General features: G+C 34.8%; 1 protein-coding gene and 1 non-coding gene across 2 annotated transcripts in view; one reads left to right on the top strand and one right to left on the bottom strand.

Moving 5' to 3' along the window:
* The window catches only part of CUNH11orf80 (chromosome unknown C11orf80 homolog), a 134109-nt gene that overhangs the window by 35646 nt on the left and 91312 nt on the right, over positions 1-7151 (top strand). The gene's annotated exons all lie outside the window — the stretch shown is intronic.
* On the bottom strand, positions 2464-2571 carry LOC111815612. Its single transcript, XR_002820287.1, has one exon. It is a non-coding gene; the product is annotated as a U6 spliceosomal RNA (small nuclear RNA).

Raw genomic sequence — 7151 nt, 5'->3', positions numbered from 1 at the left:
TATATATATTTTTTTTTTTCACTACAAAATGGTCCTCCATTTATATCCCCCTTTTTTGTTTAGTGTTGTCAAAGATAGGTGTTCCATTGCCATTTAAATATTGTAGGTGCATGAATTCAGCAAAATAACTCAAGAAACTTCTTATCCTGCATGTGTTCTTAACCGGGCAAGGTGGTGCACACCTACAACCCCAGGACTTGGGAGAATGAGGCAAGAGTCCAGCCTGGCCACATGAGTGAGTTCAAGGTCAGTCTGCACTACATAGCAAGAGCCTGTCTCAACAACAAACAAACAAACAGAAAGAAAAAAAAAAAAAAGAATAAAAGAGAAAGAAAGAAAAGTATATTTGTTCTTTGTAGAACTGACATAAAATATTTGAACCTATTTTTTAAGTTGAAGAGAAGAAAATAAATATTTTTTATTACAAGCTTATTTTCTTTAATGATGTTTTAAGATTTTTATTTTTCGTACAGTCAGTTTTGGAGTACCTATGTGTATCTTGGAAAAAAATATATAGGAAGAAATACAAAGGGTGTATAAGAACAGAATGGAGAACCCAGGAATAGAATCTCACAAATAAGATTAATTGATTTTCAGCAAAGGTTCAAAGGCAGTGATATGAAAGAAAGGTAGTATTTTCAACAAATGGGGCAATGAGGATGTATTGTCTGTACGTTAAAACAATGGATATCTACCCATACATCTATATAAAAATTAAGTCAAAATGGATCACAGTTCTCAGTGTAGAACTTAAAACTATAAAACTAGAATAAATATGGCATGATTTCAGTTAAGACAAATATTTCTTTGATATAACATCACATGCACAACTCATAAAATAAGAGTGAAATTTGGTTTCAGAAAAATGAAAAACTTCAATTCTATCAATATTATTTTGAAAATAAAGCAAGCAACGGGCTGGGAGAAAGTATCAGCAAATATGTCTGATATTTTGTATTCCAAATATATGAAGAACTCTCATATTCAATAAAGAAAACCTATATCACCAAAAATGTAATTTATATCTGGATATTAGTAACAAATATATATATATTTGTGTGTGTGTGTGTGTGTGTGTGTGTGTGTGTGTGGTACTGGGGATTGAACTCAGGACCCTGTACTTGCCAGGCAGGCACTTCTTCTACTGGGCTATCTTCCCAGCCCGTGTAATATATTTGAACAGATACTTTACTGAGCATGTTTATGTACAGAAAATAAACATAGTAAAAGTAGCACTAGGAAAATGTAACTTAATTTGACAATGTAATATGTCTGTCTACCTATTACAATGGCTACAACAACAAAATAAAAAGGAGAATCCAAGAATAACAAAATATTGGTAAGGATATATAACAGAACTTGCATATATTCCAGATGGGAATGCATCACTTTTGAAAAATCATTTGATACTTTCTTGTTATAAATCTACCATATTATCAAAGAATTCCACCACAGGTAATTTTTCATAAGAAATGAAAAATTGTATTCATACACAGTTGTACAGACAAGATTTTAAATTATTTTATCCATGAATAATAACCTAAATATATTTCAACTCATGAATGTACGAACCATAGATTATCCATAAAATATACTAAAAGATAATGAAGAAAAGACTACTAGTACACATGGGATTGTAGACCAAGCCAAAGGCATGCAATTGAGAGAAATAAATTAGACTCAAAATGTAAGGTGTGTTAGAAATATATGGTGATTGTTTAATTTTAAAAAATCATTATAGTAGAAAGCACACTGCTATTAATTCCCCTCATAATACTCCTCTTCACTTTTTTTTTTTTTTTTTTTTTGTATTTTAAGGAAGGGTCTACAGGGTGTTCAGGGTCTCACTACTAGATCAGACTCATAGTAATCTGCCTGTTTACAGCCTCCCAAGGGGTGGGATTACAGGCACACGCTACCACGCCCAGTCTCAATTGCTCTTTCAGCGAGCCCCAGGGTCGGGGCCGGCATGGCAGGCCTGGGGATCCTCTTCACTTGTACCATATTTATTAGATTGTTCTTGCACTTTTGATAGCGGGTCTGGATGTCCTCTTTTCTGAGTGTCTTTAGTAGCACTGTTATCACTTTCCTGATGACCTGAATTGATTCAAAAAACATTCACCTTTCATGATCATTTTGACTTCGATGAAGATCCAGAAGCCACATGATTCTGGATGTGTGCTAATAGAGTGGATGAGGGCATAGCATAGTATTTTTACCAGTTCACTTTTTTTGTTTTGTTTTGCAGAACCGGGGATTGAACTCAGGCGTTTGGGCTTGCCAGGCAAGCGCTTATTCTACTGAGCCATCTCCCCAGCCCTTTTTTTTTTTTTTTTTTTTTTTTACCAGTTCACTTTTGATTGCATGGCACTTGACAACAGCATTCATTGTAGTAATTTTTTGCAAACTTTATAAAAGCACATATGAAAAAGGAGTTCAGAACTACTTCAGAAAGTTGCAAGAACGAAGAAATATGTGTTCATGAATTTGCGTTTCATCCTTGTGCAGGGGCTATGCTAATCTTCTCTGTGTTGTTCCAGTTTTTAGTATATGTGCTGCCAAAGTGAGCATAGAAATATGTGTTCAAAACCAGGAAGAAACATTGAAACAGTTAAGGACAGTGTGTCTTTGCTGTAATAAATTTTAAAAATTTAACTATATTTTAATCATCTTTCAGATTAGTTTGGTCTAGGAGTGAATATAAGCTGAAAGACTGATTATGCAGTTATATTTAAAAGAAATTTGTAAGAGATGATGCAATAGGTTTTATAATGTCTGAAGTGATGATTCTATCAATGAAGGTAATTTTTTGGTGTAAGTTATAATTCTATATTTTTGAGGAAAATAAATATTACCAAATTAGTTTCAAAAATAATTGAGCAATTTATATTTCTCTTTGCTCTGTAAGAGATTTTTTACCTTCTTATATAGTCTCATGAACATGTTGTATTTTGTCCATTCTAATGTTGCATATTAACATTTGATGCAGTAGTATCTTATTTGTTCTTGATAACAAGTGAGGTTGATTGCCTTTGATGTGTTAGTAAAGGTTTAGCATATTGCATTCTATATCAAGCTATTAAAATATTCAGAGTACATTTTCATAGAAGATGTATAAGATAATATATAAGAAAAGGTATGTATATTAATTTCAAGAACTTCTCTTATTTCATATGTATTATTGCATACTTGCTATATTTTAGATATTTCATCTTAATTTTCAAATTAGTTAAACTTTTATTTATGGTATTCTTTCATTAAAAATTTGTATTTATATATTTTTTGAGTTTTCTGATTATTTTTTAATTTTTTTATGTATTTGGTACAGGGTCTCACTATGCAGCTCAGACTTGTACTGATCCTTTTGTTTTCAGCCTCCCCAGTGCTGGGATTACAGGTGTGCATCACCACACCCGGACTCAGTCCTCAGGATGCCCTGGGGGTGGGACATTGAACCTTGGACCCTGTGCTTGTCAAAGCAGGTGCTTAATCCACTGAGCTATCTCACCTGCCCAAGTTTTATAATTATTTTTTGTGCCTTCTCTTTATGCTGATGGTGGTGGTGATGATACTAAGAACAAGCACTGCATTTTAAACACAAAGAGGTTAAGTAACCTCTTCAAAGTGAAAAATCTGATATGTTGATGAGTAGGACATGTGAACCTAGAAAGACTGGTTCCAGAGACTATGTCTTAACCACTGTTCCATGTTATTTTGATCTACTTTCAAGTATACTATTTTGTTAGAGGTTTGCCTATCTGGCTTCCATTTATGCTTTTAATGAATATACAGATATTTTTCTCTTCCTTCAACAACTTCTCACTTCACTCTTATAACTAAAAGTCAAAAACTGCATAATTGGTGCTCAGTAACCTATACTACATTTAGTAGTTGGATTGAGACAGTACACAGCCAGGTGTAGGCTTGAAGAGATGATAGAATTTCATTTCCTCCCTGCATTCTCAGTCCATGTCCCTCTTTCATAAGAATCTATGATAGTATGAGGTTCAGGTGTTTTTTCCTTTGTTGAAGATCTGAGTAATCACACCTTTGTCTTTTTGGCTGGGTGAGTTCTGGGAGTATGTGGCTGTGGACACTAATCTCTGCATTTTAAGACAGTGAAGATTGAATGCATTTCTTTTTTCTTTTTGAAATGTATTTTTGGTTGTTGCAGGGTCAGACTTGTGATCCTCCTGCTTTTAGCCTCCTCAGTGCTGGGGGTGGGGCTGGGGCATATGGTGCCAGGATCGAACTGCTGTCCTTGTGCTTGCCTAAGCTTGCCTAAGCAGGTGCTTTAGACTACTGAGCAATCTTGCCAGCCCTTGAATACATTTCTGGAAGATCTCTGATCCTAATTATAATGTTCTTTCTGCTTTTTCTTTCCTAAGCCATGTCTAAGATTGTTTTATAATATGGGAATTTCTCAAAATGGAAATAATTGCCAGTGTAATTAGTGACATCAAGCCATGGAGCTAGACAGAGCTTTTCTTTTATGTCTTAATTAGCTTTATTCATATAAATGCATTAGTATTGCTGTTTTATTTACAGTACATTATGTGCAAGCATATAAGGCTATGTTAAAGGATAGGAGTCAGGCCATGCAAAACTAAAGTTACTGGTTTGCTGAATGTCTTGGAAAAAAAAACCAAACAAAAATAACAATCTATCTCAACTTCACCACCATCAGAGAAATTACATTTAAAAAAAAATTTTTTTTTTAAATCTTGTATGTACTTATTTGGTACAGCGTCTCACTGTGCAGCTCGGACTCATAGTGATTCCCGTCTCACCCTCCTCAGTGCTGGGATTACAGGCAAGCCACGCCATGCCCGCTTTTGGTGGCATAGTATGCCTAGGGATCTGGGGTGGGGCAGCATGTGGTAATGGGGATGGAACCTGGGTCCTTGCCCTTGCCAGGCAGATGTTTAGACTGCCAAGCTATCTCCCCTGCCCCAGAGAAATTATTTTTAAGTGGATCTTTTTCTTTTAGAAGCAATGGGGGCTTGCAGTTAGCTCAGTTGTTTAAAGCACCTGCTTGGGCAAACCCAGTCATGTGCAGGGGACCGCAGTTTGATCCCCAGCTCCACATGCTGCATCAGACCTGCCATTAAGGCAGCCCGAGCCAGCCCAAAAAAAAAAGCATCTTTTAGAAGCAACATAGGTCCTTCTTATTTATTTTTAATACAGTTATAATCACAATATAGATATCATCCTATTTTTTCAATTAAGTGTTTTTCATGCTACAACCATCTTCTAGTTATTATTTTTAATAGCTAAATTGTTTATCAAGATGCATCAAAACTGGTATAATCCTAGCACCCTGGAAGGCTGAGGCAGGGAGTTCATGAATCTAAGTCCAGCTTGGGCAAGTTAGTGAACTGGTGAGATCCTATCTCAAAATGTAAAAAAGGACTAGAGATGTATCTTTGTGCAAAGAGCCTGTGTTTGATTCCCTGTATGGGGGTTGGGGAAGTGCAGGAAGGCAAGAAGAAAGAAACAAACAAGAGAAAGCAAACTATCATAAATTAGCCATTTTTCAGTGAATAAGCATCTAGGTGTGTTCTCCCTCCATTATTATTAATAGCAGTATACTAGGAGCTTATATTGTGTGTCCTTGAAAAAGTTATTTCATCTTTTAAAAATACCTACCTCATAAACTTGTTTTGAGGATTAAATTAAAAACTGCACATAATGCATGTAGTATAGTGGTTATTCTGACTGAGTGCACAGCTTTTCATAAGTGCTAATTAATGTTAGCATTATCACAATGAATATAAGACATATAGCTTTTTACTTAATTAAAAATTTTAGGACTAATTTCTTAAAGTAGAGGTAACTTGATCAAAGTCTGTGTATTTTTATGATTTTTGAAATTGTTTTTTAAATGTGTCATGGGGGGCCATTTATTTGTAAGGCTTAGTGGTCTAAGTGCTTGTCTGGAAAGTACAATGATCCAGGTTCAATCCCTGCTGTGCTAGCCACAGGGCTGAGTTGGCCACTCAAACTGGACCTTGTGGCACATACCTATAATCCCAGTGCTGGGGAGGCTGAGACAGGACAGTCATTATGAGTCCTAGCTGTGTAGTGAGACCCTGTACTAATTAATTAATTAATTAATTAATTAAAAAATTTAAATGTTTCATGTAATAGTAATATTCATAGTAAATATATCAACTTTGCTAGCATTGGAAATTTCAATTATTTAAAATGTTCTGGCAATTACTGGTTAATGGTCCATAGTTTTCATTTGTATTTAGTTGGCCTTTTAATAAATGTATATTACTTCTGTTTTCTGTTTCCTGATCTTTCTCCATATCTTTAGAAACAAACTACATCTAGGATGAAGTTGGGATAAATTTACTCATTAGCTGTGCAAGTTGTAATTTTAGGATTTATGCCATCATTTACATATTATTGAAATTTAGTTTTTACTGTTGTAATACCATTTGGTTTCAAGATGTGTGGTTGCCTGGCAAGCATGAGGGCCTGAGTTCAATCCCTGGCTCCACCAAAAACAACAACAACAACAAAATAATGCATGGTTGGCTATGGAGTGATAGGTCTAATGTGTTGATTTTCTAAATTTAATTTTCTTCTAATGATCAGCTGTTGTAAGATTATCCCTGTGAGCTGGGCATGGTGGCATATGTCTATAATTCCAGTTATTTGTAAGGCTGAGATAAGAGAATTCCAAGTTTGAGCCCAGCCTGGCAACTTAGCAAGAACTTGTCTCAGATTTTAAAGAAAAAAAACAAAAAACTGGGGATGTAGCTCAGTAGTAGAATAATTGCCTAGTTTTAGCTCTGTTGAGCTTTAATCAACAGCTATTTGAGTAATTATGTTTTTTTTCTAATAAATTTGAATGTTTATACTGTGGTGTTTATACTCTTAGAATTTATTTCATTCTAAGTAAGTGTATATTGGAACTAAAAAATACAGGTTTTATAGATCAAACAAACCTATGTTTGAACCCTAACTTTATATTTTATATACCATGCAATATTTGAACATTAGTTAATTGGAAAGATTCTCACCCTGACTAACTATATATACTGATACCTGGGAACTAAGCTACTGCACTGCAGATGGTAATTTGTAACAGTAGTTTCATATTTGGAGTGCCTGTCATTCTGGTAGTCTGAATATTGGCG

This window comes from Octodon degus, unplaced genomic scaffold (assembly GCF_000260255.1).
Source record: "Octodon degus isolate 3935 unplaced genomic scaffold, OctDeg1.0 scaffold00018, whole genome shotgun sequence".
Classification (NCBI taxonomy): domain Eukaryota; kingdom Metazoa; phylum Chordata; class Mammalia; order Rodentia; family Octodontidae; genus Octodon; species Octodon degus.
This window is presented reverse-complemented; position numbering and strand designations above follow the sequence as displayed.